This window comes from Homarus americanus, unplaced genomic scaffold (genome assembly GCF_018991925.1).
Source record: "Homarus americanus isolate GMGI-L3 unplaced genomic scaffold, GMGI_Hamer_2.0 scaffold51859, whole genome shotgun sequence".
Lineage (NCBI taxonomy): Eukaryota > Metazoa > Arthropoda > Malacostraca > Decapoda > Nephropidae > Homarus > Homarus americanus.
The window spans coordinates 16,530,888-16,550,606 of record NW_024711292.1 but is presented as its reverse complement, the minus strand read 5'-3'; positions in this window follow the sequence as shown (position 1 = coordinate 16,550,606).

The following is a 19,719-nucleotide window of genomic DNA, read 5'->3' as shown; positions in this document are numbered from 1 at the left end:
GCCACCTAGAATGTGAGACTGGACCTATCTGCAGGTAAGCAAGTCTATCAGGCATGACCCCAGCTTTGATGGCACTGCAAATCATGTAACCATAGTACTGGTCAGTACTCAGGTCGTCAATGACAGTATGTGCAAGCTCAACGAGTGGAGGGCCACCTGTGATTTTCTCAAAGCTCGGATTTATTTCTAACTCAGTGGCAGAGTCCGGCATCTTGCCAAGAGGACCAGACCATCTGTTGTTTGAAAGAGTCTTGCCATCCAGCTCCTGGATCAGATGTCTGAGTGGCAACCTCGTTGGTGTGGAGGTCACAAAACAACTAAGAATCAAGCTTCCCTCCCAATCTTCCGCCTATCCACTGTATGACCCCCCTTGCCACCCTGTGTTCGTGTTGGTGCTGTCCCCTCCAATGGCCTGCAGGGTCTGGTCTACGTTCCTCTCTCTGAGCCAGTTCACAATGTTACCTGCCACTATCTCAGCTGGTTTCCTGATGTCATCTTTCTCTGGAGTGAAATGCCACAAATACTTCCCTCCTGGTTCACTGCAGCAGGAGTAGTGTTCCTCCTTCACCATGGCAGGGAACAACTTGTCAGAATTTCCAACTTTCATGAACACTTTAGTGTCATCCCTTCTCCCATCAAAGAACAAACAATTGATTCCATTTTCTCTTATCCCCTTATCAAACTCCTCTTCTAGGTTACTGACAAGTTTCTCCTGAGCTCTCCTTACTTTGTTATGATCTATCACCAGGTGAACATCATCAGGTGTTATCAAACCACCGTCAACCCAGGCAGCTGTTGCTATCTCTGCAGTTTCTCTGAGACCAGTGTGGTGTCGCATGCTGGCCAGAGCTATGCTCGGGATATCTTTCCTATTTCGAATCTTATGCCTGGAAGGTTTGGGATCATTATTTTCTGGGTTAGGGACAAAGTCACCATTCTCCTGGTCAGCACTCGGATCAGCCATGGGAAGTCATTAAACCTGAATCAGCTTGACTCAATCATCGGCCTTTTTCTACCGCGCCTTCTCAAGTCTCTTTTCCTCGGCAACTCTTCTCCTCTTCTGTCTCTCTGTGGCAGCCTCCTGTCTCTTGGACTCCGGAATATCTTGGCTAGTGTTACGAACCCCTCCACCCAGCACTACGAACCACGCCATCTATTGTCCTGATCTACCTACCCAGCACCACGAGCAACGCCATCTAGGGACGAGACACGAGTATGACTCGTCTTAGTTAACACTCCGGGGTTTCCCTTCTCCATATCCTGGTTGTTGCGTCACTTCCTCCAAGTCTTCTTTGTGAGCTCCAATTCGAGGAGAGAGCACTTGGCTCTGGGAAGTGACCACAGGATCATCTATCCTCTAAACCTGCGGTGCAGTGACTACCTACCGTCTTCTACAATACTCAGCCTTACTCGTCAGCCATCTCAGCTCCTCACTTAAGTATTTGTATCTTGTATTGCCTCCCCCACGTCCACTTGCTTCAAAATGGTTTATGTTGTATTAATATGTATATACTGTTAATGCTTAGGTTAAGTTTGGTTAAGGGTAATTTATAAGCTGAATATTTTGTTAAGGAATTTATGGTACTTTATTATACACAACTAAAACTCGCATCCTTTGTCTACCCTTTTATAGTCCGATTGTCTTTGTTTTTTTGTTGTTGTTACCTGTTGGGATCTGGGTAGACGTATAACTATATTCTAAATCCCCAACTCGTAACACTAGAAATCATGAGAGCCCCTATACTGCCAGTCTTCTCTCTCTGTGCTTTGACAAATGCCAGTTCGATCACAGAAATCTTCAGTTCACGCTTGCAAATACAGGAGATGTGGGCCTCGGATTTACAGTCACGATCGCATCCAAACTCAGGACAGAGAACAATTGGGCACTTGCAAGTAATTATGTCAAATAACTGGTCCAGTTGCTTGGCAAAGCTGTCCTTAACTGCAAGTTTTCCTCTCCCAAGAGAGATATCTCTTGCCTTTTCCCAACTGGCTAGCAGTCTCTCACTAATCTTCTTCTGACTTGTTATGACTGGAGGCTGAACTGAGCGTTAGCCAGAGGTACTGTGCCAAGACAGCTTTGGTCATATCACTGGCAATGTCTTTGTTTGTGTAAGTTCTTTGGTTCTTTTCACTGATTTGCCTGATTAAAACACCGTATCTCAAAGCATCTCTCAATGTAGGCAACCTGACTTCAGGAGCTCTCTCCCAGACCCAAGATAGTGACTGAGATGGCTGGATTTTTGGTTCCTCGTCCTGACACAAGCAGCTATCGCAAATATTATCAACTTATAAATGCATCAGAATCTGAAACAGAAAAAAATATTGTTAGTTGGGTTGTTAAAGAATGAAGTCAGAAAGCAATGTTCACTATTTAATTGTAATGCACTAATGCAGCTGTACGTTAGATTTTCGATAAATTTCACGCTAAAATTTACCTAGCAAAAGGTTGCAAAATATTGAAACTGAAATTATTTTATGTTTATATACACTAAAATCTACCCAAAAAGTGATGGGCCATTAGTTTTAGCTGATCTTCCCTCCTATGACATACCCTATTACTACATTGTCTATGGTACAGATAAACGTCTACCTTACGACATCCTTACAGATGCGCCATACCCGGTTTATAATACGGATGATTTCGCGGCAAAACAAATTCATGTCTTTACAGATATTCATGCCCAAGTACGATCACATCTAGCGGCGTCACGCGCCGAAATGATCATCAAACAACATAAACATGCTAAACCTGTCGCATTAAACGTTGGGGACGCTGTTATGTTAAGAGAACCTGAAAGAACTCCAAACTTTCGGCAAAATTTTCTGGTCCATTCAGCATAATCTCAAAAGAATCAGGCAACAAATTCAAAATTTGGAAGCCTAATGCACAGATCGCAGATGTCGTGCACGCGGATCGTCTGAAGAAGACCCAGATAAATGTATTACCTCCAGTTGATGATGATGTGATTGATACATCCTTACAGATTGTCCAGAAGCAGAGTGTCCCAAATGACTATTGTATGAAACTTCGTTCTGCGAGTAGACGTTAAATCGTTTGTAATTCCTTACAGAATGGCTTGGATCTTCAGTGTGTTGCTTCTACTCTGTTGTGGCACCGTTGTGTTGACGGACATGTCCACATCAGTCCTCAAACCAGGTGCACTTGTGGTACATCTCGGACGCGTTTTCATAGTTGAGGACGTGGTGAACATCAAGTATGAACTACAGCCACAACTCCAACTTCCGCGTCAGATGGAAAACGTCGACGGCCAACTACAATCAGCATTGGACATCCTTCATGGTCTCAGCACAGCTTCTAAGAATTCGACAATAGTTTCACAAACTATAGACCTTCTACACTTTCGTCTCCAGAACCTTCGCGAGTTTCTCGTCGATGTTGGGAAAAATCTACCTGCGTCTCAAGCGGATCTTGCTAAAGAAGTGCATCCTCAGGCACGACGAAAAAGGGGTCTCTTTAATTTTGTGGGTCTCATCCAAAGCGTTTTGTTTGGCACGGCAACGGCCGATGATGTAGCTAAATTGGGGGACCGAATGAACGTTATCGTTCAGGTTGTATCTCAACAGAATCGTGTTATTTCTCAAACCTTTCACGCGATTACTGCTCTAGAATCAAAGGTTAATGCAATCACAGTGGAGTTTAACCAAGTTTCGAGGATTGTTACTAGGTAACAGAAAGTAATCCCGACATTAGAATGGCTCCTTTATTTCACAGAATATTTGCATGCTGCTGAAATTTCTGTTCATAAAATTGTAACCTCTAAAAATGAACTAATAAACAGCATTGTAGATGCCGGGATAGGACGTGTGGACGCGAAGCTTGTGCCTGTGCAGACGCTTCTTGAAGCTTTAAAAATAGCCAAGTTGCAATATCATTTAACTCCTATTTTTAATGACAATGAGGTTCACTATTATTACCCACTGTTGGAGTCAACCCTCATGGACAATGCAATTCTGATCCACATTCCTATGCGAGGGCAACATGTGTTTAATGCATGGCATTTAGAACCCTTCCCCTGGTTTGTAAACGACACACTGTATACCCTAGATAGGCCTAAAGAACTTTTCATACTAGATGAAGAGTATTCTTTGTTATCAATAGAGGATTCTGAGGTACTGTCACGGTGTAAGTCGTCTTATCTACACCTACACGTATGTCCAGCCTACATGTTCGCGTTTATTCCTGCAGCAGAGGATATATGTGAATTGGCAGTCATACAACCAAATGTACGCACAGAGCTAGCGCAATGCAGTTATAGGCCAGTTAGTGAAAGACTGTGTCCCACGCTCATCTTCACAATGTGCAGTATTTGTTCTTTCCAAATCTCACTACTGTCATTTTAAAATGCCTTGATGGTGTTGAGCAGCTAGTTCTGAAAGGGCATTACAAGGCTCCTGATTACTGTGAAATCACTTGTAGTACATTACTGACCTTGCCTACTCATCAGCATTTTGTTTTAAATCTAAGACTCAAGTCTGCTTTAATTCAACTTCCTATAATGAATTTCACTATTAAGGATATTCAAATAGTATCAGAGAAATTAAAAGTTTTAGCTTTTTTGAACGAGACACATTTTGCCGATTTGAAAAATAACTTGCCATTTTACCTATCAAAGGAATTTGCACTACCAAGTCTTACAATTCCCTCTATTTTGTTAATTCTGGCACTTATGTTCCTGTTCTGTTATTACAGGGCAGTGTCATCCAAATTCAACGTTGTTCATAACACACTAACCCGTACGACACTAAAGTCTAGGTCCCCTACAGTAGTAGAATCCCCAGCTGTGTCTACATATCTGTTTATAACATGGTTAGGGTTGTCTAGGATGTACTGTACTCTGTGAGTTATTTAGGCCTCACGGAGCTCGGCTGGTAGGTGACCGAGCGATGTAATGGGCCCCTGTCTCATCAACAAAACATATTATATAAATGGGTCAATACATCTGATATTATATTCAGATTCACCACCCTGTAACTTTCCACTGTCTATGAGTAAGACATGAGTTGTACACGTGAGCAGGCAACTCTCCCAGGAGGGAGTGACCCATAGTCAGCATATCTGTAAGCCCGCACAGCGAGGCCCTCACTCTTTAGTCGCTCACAGCAACTTATATCGTAAGGACGTGACCTAACGTATATAATACATAAACGCCGTCCCTTTCTCATTCACTCTTAAACAGTGGAACTTACGGTCGATCTACACTCAGGAAATATATATACACAACCCTTTTATAATAAAACAAGGAACTACCGTTTGGGTTTCGTTACTTAAACCCAAATAATAAATATATGTGAAAGGCCTGGTTATGTCGGACTTTTCATGCTAGACACGATTGTATTTTTGAAAACTCAATTTCCACCGAGTTGGAGGTACAGCCAGGGTCACAGGCCTATAACCACACAATCACTGCCACATGACAAAGCTTTTATTTTATTTTATTTTTTAGGGTGTTGTGGTCACGGCTGTGATAAAGGCCAACCAGGGAGTGTAGTACTGTGCCTTCAGTTAAATCAGTTCATAGTTGTCATCAGTGAATACATATTGGCAATCGAGCTGGTAAGGACAACTGCCAGCCTATTCGTGTCATAGGTGCCACAGAGACTTTAAATTTTATTTTGTTTGTGTGCTTTCTCAAGGACTGAATCTGTGTTTATAATACACCACTCGCAGGGAAATACAGTGTACACAGTGATAGTTCATAGTGTCATCAGTGACCGCTGAAGTTGTAAATAACTTAAAGTGAGCACTCACTAGCAAGCAAGCTGGAAAGGCACCGTGCCAGCTGAAACCAAGTCGTGTCATAGGTGCCACAGAGACTTTAAATTTTATGTTGATTGTGTGCTTTCTCAAGGACTGAAACTGTGCCTACATTACACCATTCACAGGGAGATACAGTGTACGCAGTCGCAGACGACAACTCCATAGGCAACAGAGAGTAGCTAAGTACTTTTTCTCTCTTTATTTTCTTTGAAATAGGTGTAGATTTATACACAGTCTGCACCCCCCCCCCCACAACAACAACAACCATGAGTTTGATATGTGATTACTGCAGGGAGACGTCGGATATGGAGGATGCAGGCCTAACTAATGCAACGTTTAGGAAGTTACTAACTGCCGTAAAGCTTGATGGCTGTTGCTGGTATTGCCCTGGCTGCATAGTCAAGGTGAATGAAGCGATTGCAATCCATAAGGGAACGAGTTCTCTAGGGACGAAAATAGATGAAGCAGGAGCCCTGCTGGTTGACAAACTGGAGCAAGTTGAGAAAGAGATCCTTGCTAAGACTGAGGAAGTAGCTAATAGAATGGAGGTGGTTGCTAAGAGGAGTTATGCTGACGTATTAGGAGGGCCACGGGGGGGGCGGAGAGTAATGCAGAATCAGTACAGGTTCTACAGCAGATTGGGACTCTGAAAAAGTGTGTCGAAGAAATGAAAATTAACGCACCTACTGTTAGGGGAGAGGAGGAACACCAGGAACGGCTCCAGCGCAGGAACAATGTAATAGTTTTTGGAGTCCCAGAGAGCCAGGCAGAGGGAACTGTGAGTAAGGAAACACACGACAAGGTGCTGTTTCAAAATATTTGCACAGAGGTTCTGAAGATTCCAGCAACCCCTCAGGATGTGAGGAGACTAGGACAAAAGCAGGGGGCTAAGCCTCGCCCCCTCAGGATCACACTAGGGAGTAAGGAGGAGAAATGGCAAGTTATCCGGCAGGCAAAAAACTTAGCGAGGCATTTCGGGATGTATTTATTCACCCAGACCGCACGGTAATGCAGAAGGAACAGCACAAGAAGCTCCTGCTGGACTTGAAGCAGAAGAGGGAGGAGTCGAGGAGGAACGGGGACAGGTGCACATGGGTTATACTCAGGGGGAGGGTAGTGGAAACAAGTGTGCCGACACAGGGCCAGGGGGCAGCAGTGCACCCTCCACCCACTCAACCCCCCACCCGGGAGGCGGCACCAGCTCAGCCTACCGGACAGGAGGGAACGAGCGCCGTGTAAACAATGACATTTTTAACCACACCCTGCAAAATACAGTGTACTTAGCAAATGCTGCAGCTTCTGAGAATGTGGGTGGAGCGGGTTTATTACTAAGAGCAGAGACGTTACCGAGAACAAATTCTGGCTTGAATGTCATGTACACTAATACTGACACGTTCCTTGATAAGAGGGAGGAGTTTGAAACACTACTAAGAGTACACCAACCAGATATTGTAGGAGTTGTAGAACTGTTGTACAAGAACAGGAGAATCGACCCAGAGGAATGTGAGTTCAGTATTGCTGGATATGACTCATTTACGAACCTAACTCAAGAATCCTGCAGGAGGGGTGTGGTTATCTACGCTAGGCAAGACCTTAGAGCCAGCCAGGCGAGGGTACAGGGAGAGGATGTTTTTGAAGAGTCCAAGTGGTGTAAAATTAAATTAAAGGGAGGGGACTTACTTATCGTCGGGTGTATCTACAGATCCCCGAACTGTGGCCCACTAAATCAAAGGAACTTAAGAACCTTAATAAACAATGCGGCGATGCTCAACCCCAGCCACCTCCTTATCATGGGGGACTTTAACTATGGCGACATCGACTGGAGAAACGAGTCAACCCCGAATGACTTGAATAATCCTGCTACTCTTTTTGTAGAAACTCTGAGAGATAATTTTCTGTTCCAACATGTGAGAGACCCGACACATTACAGAGGGGAGCAAACACCCAAGCCACTTGACCTCATCATAACAAACGAGGAGGGTATGGTGGCCAAACTGGAACACCTTGCCCCAGTTGGCACCAGTCACCATACAGTGTTGTCATTCAGATTTAACTGTTACCTAGTTCAAGATAAGGCCAGGCCAAGGTGCAAATATTACAAGGGAAATTACAATGGGATGAGGGAAGAGATGAGGGGTATCAACTGGCCTGACTTATTAAGGTACAAGAACGCAGACACTACGCTGAATATCATAACTAGTAAAATGACCCATTTGATCGATAAATATATACCCAAGACCAAACCCAGTGCTTCTAGGAATACGAGGGGATCCCTACACATGAACCATGCGGCGGTCGACAAAATTAAGAAGAAAACCCAGAAATTCAAGACGTGGGTTGGGTCAAACGATGAGCAAGACAGGAGGATGTATGCAAGAGCCAGAAACCAAGCAAAGATAGAGTGTAGGAGGGCTGAAAAGGAGTTCCAAAGGCTGGTTGCACGCGAGGTCAAGTCAAACCCAAAGGCGTTTTACCGCTATGCAAAGTCGAAATTGAAAACGCGAGTAGGAGTATCAGACCTGAGGCTTGAAGATGGTAGTTACGCAGATTCTGACCAGGATAAAGCTGAGGCATTGAACAGCTTCTTTTCCTCAGTGTTCACAAGAGAGGATGCAACTAACCTTCCTGCGTTTGAGGACAGACGGTTCGACACAGCACTGACCCACATTGTGTTCACAGAAGAGGGTATTAGAAATAAACTGTCCAGGCTAAAGGTCCATAAGAGTCCTGGACCTGACATGGTGCATCCTAGAGTGCTAAGGGAGCTGTGCAACGAGCTTGCAGAGCCCCTGAAGATTCTGTTTTGTAAATGCCTGGATGAACAAATGGTCCCCAGTGAATGGAAAGTGGCTTATGTGAGTCCTATCTTCAAGAAGGGCGATAGGCACTCCACGAACAACTATAGACCGGTGAGCCTGACCAGCATAATATGTAAAGTACTTGAGAGTATTATCAGAGATGCAGCGATGGAACATCTACTACGAAACAACCTTGTAAAAGATTGCCAACACGGTTTTATGCCGGGGCGCTCTTGCTTGACACAATTGCTCAAGGTATTGGATATTTGGACCCATATTCTAGAACGGGGTGGTAATATCGACAATATTTACCTAGATTTTGCCAAGGCTTTCGACAGTGTACCCCACGAAAGGCTGAAAATCAAACTGGAAGGGTACGGAATTCGGGGAAATGTCCTAGCGTGGATAGAAGACTTTCTACATGACCGCAAGCAATGTGTGGTGATTAATGGCACGAAATCGTCATCTGTACCTGTAACAAGTGGGGTACCGCAGGGTAGTGTATTGGGCCCGCTGTTGTTTGTTTGTTTCATAAATGATATGCCTGACGTTGTACACTCCTCCATACAAATGTTTGCCGATGACGCCAAGTTATTTCGGGAAATTAAGAACCAAGCGGACTGTGAAGAGCTGCAGAAGGACCTCTGTGGGCTCCAGGAATGGTCGAAGGAATGGCTGCTGAGATTCAATGTCACGAAGTGTAAGAGGATGCACCTGGGGCGTACCAACGGTAAGGAGGCGTACCATATGTCCCAACGGGATGAAGAAAATGTACTAGTTGAGACTGTGTGTGAGAAGGACCTAGGTGTGTATGTTGACAATGAGCTGAAGTTCTCGGGCCATTGTGAGAAGAAGGTAAATCAGGCAAATAAATTATTGGGTCTTATAAGAAGGTCGTTCAGATATCTAGACGGTCCGTCCCTCGTGACGATCTTCAGGAGTGAAGTGCTTCCCCATCTGGAGTACTGTCACCCCATCTGGTCCCCGAGATATGCTAGGGACTGTCAGTTGGTTGAAAATGTTCAAAGGAGGGCCACCAAACTGGTGCCTGCACTTCGGCATCTCAGCTACCCTGAGAGATTGGAGCGCCTGAACTTGCCTAGCTTATACTACAGACGGGCAAGGGGGGACCTAGTTGAGGTTTATAAGCATCTCAGGGGGCACTACTCAGTTGAGTGTCCTTACTTGGAGCTGGCGGACGCTCGCCCCACAAGGGGTCACAGCTCAAGATTGAAGAAGCCGCAAGTCCAGAAAACCGTGAGGGCAAACTTTTTCGGAGTGAGGGTTGTAAACTCTTGGAACAATCTACCAGAGAGTGTTGTGACGGCACCGAGTGTGAGCTCTTTCAAGAGAAGACTTGACCAACACTGGAGCGGGTTCAGGTACATTCAGGAGCCGGTGCATGCCCAGTATTTGCCAACAGTGCGTGACAGAGACGTGACCGATCGCTCGGGCGGCTAGCGAGCCGACCTTTTGGTGAAGAATATAAAGGAAAAGAGACGTGACCGATCGCCCAAGCGGCTAACAAGCCGATCAGTGGCGAAGAGGATGAAAGAAAGTAGTTGCACAAGCAGCCGATTCAGGTGCATGGCTCGTACAATAGTCTTCCTATCAAGATGGAGACTAGTCAACTGTGGTGGATAAGGTACATGGGATTTTAACGACAACCTATTGACACATTTGATTCCTTTCATGTGTTCTTTCATCAGCACTCTCCCATGTACATGTGAATGGCCTGCCCAAATGAAAAGTTTCTTTCTACGTTCCCATGTTACTCTAAATCTGCCGAGGAGATCTGCTCCTAATAACAACTCTGCATCAATATAATTATCATCAACAATAATAGCATGATGTGTGACTTTCAACTGTGGTGTTACTTGGACTGTTATGACTACTTTACCTTTAATTTTTAACTCATCTCCCGTAACACCCCGATATCTATGTCTACAAGGTTTAATGGGTTTTATATTCAAAGTTTTTACTAAACTCTCCTTAATGAAGGTGGCTTCACTACCTGTATCTACTAAAGCAAGACAGACACGGTCGTTTACAGATTACCAGACGCAGGGAGACACATTTGAAAGAACCTGCTTATGTCAATATTTTGGATAAGGCCGGCGACCTGAGCGTCCGGGGCAGAGTTGACTGTTTCTACGACACCCTACTTCTAGACAATCCCAACATGAACGTGGAGGTGGATTTAAGGGGCAACTAGAGGTATCATGAGTTTGCGTTCAGCAATATGGACAGTAAGGTCCCTGTCGCTTTCCAACTAAAGTTTTACGAGGACTTTCTCATGGGGCTGTATCGTATCAATCTCGCTGACTAGTGGTACCGCAAGCTCCTCCTGTTACGTTACATTCTGCACTACTGGCTCTTTCAGACTTTACTGGGGGTCCTTGGTTCGTTCGCTTCTGTACTTGTCTAATGCTGGGATACTCACTTTTGTTACCCTTCAGATTGCTGTGTCGAAGCCTCTCTAACCTTTCGGCCATCGTGTCTACTGAACAACAAGGGGAATAATAATACCTCAATTCCTCCTGCAACTGTTTTGGCAAAGGGTGGAACAATTTATCCTTTAAAGTTTGATCTTTACCTTGCATTGGCCCATACCGGCGGAGAATGGTTGCAAGCGTTGCTTTAAGTTGGCCCAAGAAACAACGAGGATCATCTTCCAGATTGTATTCTAATCGCGCGAACTCCTCCCAGGCATCTTCCAGAGGGATTTGTTTCACAAACAATTTCCGCAAGGCTAATTTAAGTTTCTCCCAATCTTCCTCGTCTTCTGTACCGAGTTCTGCTTGGACCATGGCCTCAACTTGTTCGTCCATGCGGTCGGTAGCTACCTGCCATCTATCCCTTGAGCTATCCGCGTTATACTCTACTTTCTTACAAAACTTAGTTATTATGTTAATCGCTTTAAGACCCACGAGGTTGTCAAAGGGCAGCCTCGGAATGTACTGGTGGTTATGGGGGCCAGGAGGTCGGCTGGGCCTATCCTTAGGAGAGGACAAAAGTGGAACCGAGGCAGCGAGAGTAGGCATAGCCGGTTCCCCCCTCCGTTCATTAAGCAAAGCTTATGTCTCCTCACTGTATCCATAGACTCAGCGAGTTTAGATAGAAGAGCTTGGACTTCCGTTGCTAGCTCAGCCGCGGTTTTGGTCGCCACTGTCCCCTGATCCGCGTTAGCATCTGCCATCGTGTTACAAAATATCCGCAACTACAACCCACTGTAACTGCAACAACATGCACAGTACACACTCAAAGACACAAGGATTGGGACTCAACTGACTTTCTGCAAGACGACTTAACATTCAAGGCATCAACTACTTAAAATGCTGTTCAGAGTATTAATCTCCCAAAAATATGTTAATATTGTATGAGAATATCCTGAGACAATTGTACTTTAAGGCTTCACAGGTGAATATACTCTTTCTGGGCACATTTACTGTACCTACTCCAAACAATGGTATTTGCTATTAACAAACTCTGTATGGTGCAACACTGCATGAACACTTCACGAATTTCTCTACTCACAATTGCGTGTCCATATACTTGTATAACACTTTTGCCATATACCGTATCACCATAAGGTCCTCATATATAATACAGTACTCTGAAAGTATACCGGCATTAGAGTTCACATAACATACAATGTTCCACCAAATAATGAACCACTCTGCATTAAAAGAATCTCGGGTTAACACCTGATTAAATACACATTACAATTATAGCATATACATAGAAATATTAATATAGGGAACTGTAAAACACCCCGAGATACTAAGGAATGGAATATATATCCTACCTAACACATAAACTAAAGAATATTTCAAGTACAAGTTAGCATCCACTTAACCTTTGCATATAGTGCAAGACTTCTGTTAGCAACTCAGAAGTGAAGCCCGAACATATACTCACTGTCTGTAAGTAATAACTGAGTTAACAGCGGAAAAAAATTTGGGCAGATTGTTACACATCAAAATTCTTCGTGTATTAATGAGCCTCATCTAACATCTCTACACTTAAGTTACTATTGCATGTATCATTTACTTTAAACAAGACTTTTCTTTTGAGGCAACTGTTTTTCTAACCTAACTCCGAGTGGTATTTCTTTGCACTGTTATTTCACTTTCTCCTCACAACCACAAAAAAATCTGTACCTTGGAAAAATACGGAACAAAATTATCAGCAATCTGAAATACTTATTAGTTACAGTGGAATGGTTATTAGATACCCGTACAGAAAAATGGTTATTACAAATCAGTTAAAAAGAAAACCTACAGTATCACATTCATTCCTCCCAACTCGATACCATGTAAATTACATCACCACCTGTGCCACCATTTATAAGAGCTCGGCCTTTTATAACATTACTTTAACTTTAATACTTCAACATGTAATTTTGGTATCAAGTAATCGGAAGGAATAACAGTGAGCAACTGCAGGTGAATAATAGCCCCAACATACAAATACAATGGTTTATTAAAAACACAAAATGGTTATTAAAATGACGTTATATTAATGCACAAATAGGAACTCACTTTGTACTATGGCCCTCAGGCCCAATTTCTACTTACACCACGACTGGGTGTGCATACACAATAACACACATGAACTCTCTCACAGTACCTTAGCACCATTAAAACCCGTGGCAATGACGCCAGTTACCACACCTGCCTGCTCAAGCAGAACCAGACATAACACTCAACAGCACCAGGAGTAATACTCAAGCGGCACCCGCCATGGTAGAGTTCCCACCACGTGGCACCTTCCAACAAACTCCGATAATTCCGGTGGAATCACACAGCCACCAAATGGCCCTACTGAGTCATGGATTCATCCACCAATGATGGGGGCTGGTAGTTGTTTGTGGGGCCTGATGATCCGGTGTCACCACGTGGGCAGTGAGCGTTAGGGGAGGCTGGCCAGCTATGGGGCCCATAGGTGGTAGTGGATTCTTGACGCACGGGATTCACGGAGTTAACCGATTCTATGGCCTTCATCCATCTCCCAAACAGTGGAGGCGCTCCCCCCACAGCTACAGGTGCGGCTGAGACTCAGACAGAAACCTGTGGGGTGAAGATCGGTGAGCGTACTAACGGTTTTTGACACGAACACCAACGTTTCAAAGGGACGTTAAGGACGTAAACATACTTCACTCAAAGCACATCAGCTACGTTACTGTAACACTTGCACAATCAAACTATTAATTAGGTCAAATCACGTAAAATGGCGAGTTACAACGCGTGGAGTGGAATGACATACCTGTGGGGTGAGGATCAGTGAGCGTACTAACAGTTTGAAAAGCACCCACCACACTCCACCCATGCTGTCACAAATTCCACTTACTCAACCATTTCACTGTATTACGTTACTGTATACTCTGACGTTTGAAACTGAGACTGCGAACTCAGTTTCATTCCCTAGTATTCTCTTTACAAACAATGCTCTGACTGAGCTTTCAAGGGCAAGAATTAAATTGATTTCAAAAGGTCCTGGATGGCGATCCCGGTGGGCGGAGCCTAAGCAAAGTAGCGTCCTACTACAAACACAAAGAAGCAGGTCTAAATGTTCCCTTCAGGAAAATTAACTAATTCCTTAGTTAACATCCTTACAACAATTTCACTATGAGTATCAGGGTCTCTGATATTCATAGGTGAAAAAGGGCTACAAGGTCTCGGTAGGAGAAAGAGTTTACAAACTCGGTCAACAAAAATACGGCCTCTGTAGCCTATAACGTCGTCAAAGATACAGAGAAAACAGGGGACGTTTCCACTGGGAGACTCAGAAGGTTTTGTGGACGTGTAGCTTAATATGAATCATTAAGTTTTAACAAGCTAGCCGTCATTACGATCACGAAATGGTACCCAGCTTGTGACAGGTACGGATGATGATTTCATGCCATTAATCACCACACACTGCTTGCGGTCAAGTAGAAAGTCTTCTATCCACGCTAGGACATTTCCCCGAATTCCGTACCCTTCCAGTTTGATTTTCAGCCTTTCGTGGGGTACACTGTTGAAAACCTTGGCAAAATCTAGGTAAATATTGTCGATATTACCACCCCGTTCCAGAATATGGGTCCAAATATCTAATACCATGAGCAATTGTGTAAAGCAGGAGTGCCCTGGCATAAAACCATGTTGGCAATCCTTTACCAGGTTGTTTCGTAGTAGATATTCCATTGCTGCATCTCTGATAATACTCTCAAGTACTTTACATATTATGCTGGTCAGGGTCACCAGTCTACAGTTGTTCGTGGAGTGACGATCGTTCCAGAGATGCATAAATTGGCATCTTGTGATTGTTTTGTGAGGCAAAGAGATCTATTTGTGGAGTCCCAAACCTCCTCACTAGACTCTTGAACTTCGATATCTTTAGGGACCATTCTGTTTCCGTCGATACTGGCTTGAGACGGGACAACGCATCTGCCCAGTTGTTTTGTACTCGCGGTATGTGAGATGCTTTGAAGTAAATTTTTGTGTTACACAAACTTTGAAAAAATTTTCCGATAGGGTTAGAAGAGGCCAAGATCTGGTTGAGCCTTGTTGATTGAGACAAAACACTGCCGTTTGGTTGTCCATGGCACTCAGAATCGTCATGTTTTTAAATTTGGGTTTGCCAACAAAAAGAATAGGACTACTGCTATTTCTTTTATGTTTATGTGTTTGTCCCAAAGGGAGTTGCTCCACTTCCCTTGATGGAATTCTCCTTTTGAGGAATGGTATCCCCATCATATTTCGGACGCGTCCGTACAAATGACAAGTCTGTTTGAGGGGGAACCCAGGGAGATGAACCGATTAGATTGTCCCAATTTTTCCACCATGACAGAAGATTCTTGATCTGAATAGGGAGCAGTGCCGGATTAACCATGAGGTACTTGGGGCAGTGGCCTCAGGCCCCCCGACTCTAAGAGGCCCCCAAATCGTTCAACGATGTCCTTGCAAAGTCTCAATTTTCTGTCTCTTATGAACATTAAATGTGTTATTTTGCAGAAGCTTAATATTTATGAAATCATTGATTAATTTGGGTATATTTTGTTTTTGTTATTTATATATACCTTGAGGGTAGGGGGCCCCAAGTTGATCTGTGCCTCAGGCCCCTATTAAGCTTAATCCGGCCCTGATAGGGAGAGAAGAAGCCAAATTTTTGGTTCTGGAAGCAATTTCGACCCCAGATGAGTTAGTTGCTTCTTCCTTAACTTACCCAAAGGAACTACTATTGTGGCAAAATTCAACAGACCCAGTAGTTTTTTTCCAATCATGCACAAAAGGCTTCTACTTGGTCTATCACATCTGTTACCTTTGTTCCTGGTAGACTGACTGACTGCTGATTTGTGTCCCAATGAAGACCTAACCAATCCAATTTCTGACATGGTATGAGATTGAATTTGACCTGGTTTATCTTTAATCCTAGCAAAAGTTCTTATGCCCTCCTTCGCAAGGATCTCTCTGGGGATGTTTGCCAGTTTTGTAAACACTTTTGATGCAATTGATAGGCCGAATGGCATCACTGTGAATTGATAACTTACATCCCCCACTGCGAATACTAGAAACTTTCTGTACCTGTGTACTGCGCACATCATTGTCATTTCTAAAAACCCTTTAATTCATATTACGCTACATAACATTCAAATCCACCGCGCTTGTAGAACCTCAGGAAACGGGAAAGGTTGATAAAGTCTAACTTACCTACTGAATGTTACTGAAGTATTTGAAGAATTGTACCCAGGTACGGGTATATAATATTAAGTGTATGTACTCATAGCATTAGGGAGAATTCAAGGTATCTATAAGATGGTTGGGAGAGTCCAACCAGTACGGATTAGTGTACTATAAGGGCTAAATGTAGATCGTGTTTGAAGGTTGTTCTATTGACGTCTGGGAACGATTAATGAACATAGCTACCACAGGTGGCCGATGAAACTAAAAAAGAACATTGATTTGGAAAAAGGATAAATGTATCAGACCTATGAGAAGTGTTGGAAATGTTCCAGAAACTACACTTCAAAGGAAATATCTTGTATGCATCGGTGTGAACTTAATACACCTCGTTATCTCGTGTGACGTATTGTGGAGTTTTTGATGTTTGGTTCACACTCAGGATGGAATGGAGAAAGGAAACTCACAATGTGCTCTCATGTATACATGTTGTATTGGATGTACAATGCAGCTTGGTGCTGGGAAGGCAGCATGGTTACAAGAGTGATGTAGAGAGAGCTGGTTGGTGAGGATGCTCAGAGGAGGACCAGCTTGTGGGTCGCCATGCTCGCCGGCGGGAGCGAGGACCGCCAGGCAGGCGGAGGAGGAGCGAGGGCCGCCAGGCAGCGGCGGAGGAGGAGGAGTTGCTGGCTGGTTGGTGTAGGTAGAAAGAGACAGGTCACCACGAGGTCAGGACTTAAATAGCGGGGGGTAGGCGTGGCTTAGTAGTTGACCCCCGCTCCGTGATGTATGGCGGCACTGGTTGACCTAGACCACGAGGCACACACTGTGGAATTCGTGGGGTCGGCTACGCAGCGACAAACAGTGTTTGTAGGGGAGAAATCCACTACAATACTCCCCCTTCCCTCCAGGCGGTGTAGGAGACTTGTTGTCTGCAGGGTTGCATAGCACATGTGAGGCAGAACGGGCGGTGCATGCCTCATGTGAGACAACGGCGATGTCGTGGATGAGCCGGTCGCTGGAGACAACTGTCTAGATACACAATATCTGTGGGAGTAGAGAGGGAGAAAAAGGGTGTGTGGAGGCGATGAATGTTGTGCTTCCCTCACGGCAGGTACAGAGTCGTCAGATGCGCCTGCTGGGGTGTGTGGGCCTAGGTCAGGAGCAGGGGCTGAGTCAGCAGAAACGGATGAGGGCTCGTGACAGCAGCTGGGTCCACGACAGCAGCAGGGTGCAGGACATTAGCAGGGAGTACCTGAGGGAGAAAAGAGGGGTGTGTGGTACTGTCCGCGTCTCAGGACAGAGGCCGCATCAGGGGCGGCAGAGGTTACTGCTGGGCCGGGGTGGCGTCTGAGGCAGGACAGGTGTGATGGGGTCGGAAGAGAAGCGACTGTCTCCTTAGAGTAGCAGAGCTGCTTAGGGTGTCTAACCTGCGGTGTAGAGACAGTAGCTGTAGAGCCGATGAGAGCTGCTTCTGGGTGGATAAGCCAGTCTTCCATGTTGCTTGAAGACTGGGAGCGTGATCAGTTTCTCCTCCATCCTGTGTGAGTGCGAATCTCCGGGAGTCACCATTTGTGGGGTTTTGGGATGTTTGGTTCACACTCAGGATGGGATGGAGAAAGGAAACTCACAATGTGCTCTCTATATACATGTTGTATTGGATGTACAATGCAGCTTGGTGCTGGGAAGGCAGCATGGTTACAAGCGTGATGTAGAGAGAGCTGGTTGGTGAGGATGCTCAGAGGAGGACCAGCTTGTGGGTCGCCATGCTCGCCGGCGGGAGCGAGGACCGCCAGGCAGGCGGAGGAGGAGGAGTTGCTGGCTGGTTGGTGTAGGTAGAAAGAGACAGGTCACCACGAGGTCAGGTCTTAAATAGCGGGGGGGTAGGCGTGGCTTAGTAGTTGACCCCCGCTCCGTGATGTATGGCGGCGCTGGTTGACCTAGACCACGAGGCACACACTGTGGAATTCGTGGGGTCGGCTACGCAGCGACAAACAGCGTTTGTAGGGGAGAAATCCACTACAATACTCCCCCTTCCCTCCAGGCGGTGTAGGAGACTTGTTGTCTGCAGGGTTGCATAGCACATGTGAGGCAGAACGGGCGGTGCATGCCTCATGTGAGACAACGGCGATGGCGTGGATGAGCCGGTCGCTGGAGACAACTGTCTAGATACACAATATCTGTGGGAGTAGAGAGGGAGAAAAAGGGTGTGTGGAGGCGATGAATGTTGTGCTTCCCTCACGGCAGGTACAGAGTCGTCAGATGCGCCTGCTGGGGTGTGTGGGCCTGGGTCAGGAGCAGGGGCTGAGTCAGCAGAAGCGGATGAGGGCTCGTGACAGCAGCTGGGTCCACGACAGCAGCAGGGTGCAGGACATTAGCAGGGAGTACCTGAGGGAGAAAAGAGGGGTGTGTGGGTCCGCACTCAGGAACAGGGGCCGCGTCAGGAGAAGCGGCAGGGGGTACTGCTGGGCCGGGGTCGGCGTCTGAGGCAGGACGGGTGTGTTGGTCCGCGTCAGGAGCAGGGGCCGCATCAGGGGCGGCAGAGGTTACTGCTGGGCCGGGGTTGGCGTCTGAGGCAGGACAGGTGTGATGGGGTCGGAAGAGAAGCGACTGTCTCCTTAGAGTAGCAGAGCTGCTTTAGGGTGTCTAACCTGCGGTGTAGAGACAGTAGCTGTAGAGCCGATGAGAGCTGCTTCTGGGTGGATAAGCCAGTCTTCCATGTTGCTTGAAGACTGGGAGCGTGATCAGTTTCTCCTCCATCCTGTGTGAGTGCGAATCTCCGGGAGTCACCATTTGTGGGGTTTTTGGGATGTTTGGTTCACACTCAGGATGGGATGGAGAAAGGAAACTCACAATGTGCTCTCTGTAAACATGTTGTATTGGATGTACAATGCAGCTTGGTGCTGGGAAGGCAGCATGGTTACAAGCGTGATGTAGAGAGAGCTGGTTGGTGAGGATGCTCAGAGGAGGACCAGCTTGTGGGTCGCCATGCTCGCCGGCGGGAGCGAGGACCGCCAGGCAGGCGGAGGAGGAGGAGTTGCTGGCTGGTTGGTGTAGGTAGAAAGAGACAGGTCACCACGAGGTCAGGTCTTAAATAGCGGGGGGGTAGGCGTGGCTTAGTAGTTGACCCCCGCTCCGTGATGTATGGCGGCACTGGTTGACCTAGACCACGAGGCACACACTGTGGAATTCGTGGGGTCGGCTACGCAGCGACAAACAGCGTTTGTAGGGGAGAAATCCACTACAGTATACCCACGCTAGAACGCCTCGGGCATATCGCATTGATATTGTAAACCAGTGAATTTACCCAGGAACTAGCAAACCAGAACCTTACCTTAGTGTGCAATTTAGGAATAAGATATGTACTTATAAGGCGTAAGGTCACAATAGATAGGAAAATGGAGATGTGCGAATCATAAGAATTCAAAGTGAAAATTAGAAATTGGAAACTGTAGGCCGAGTCAGGGAGAAGCGC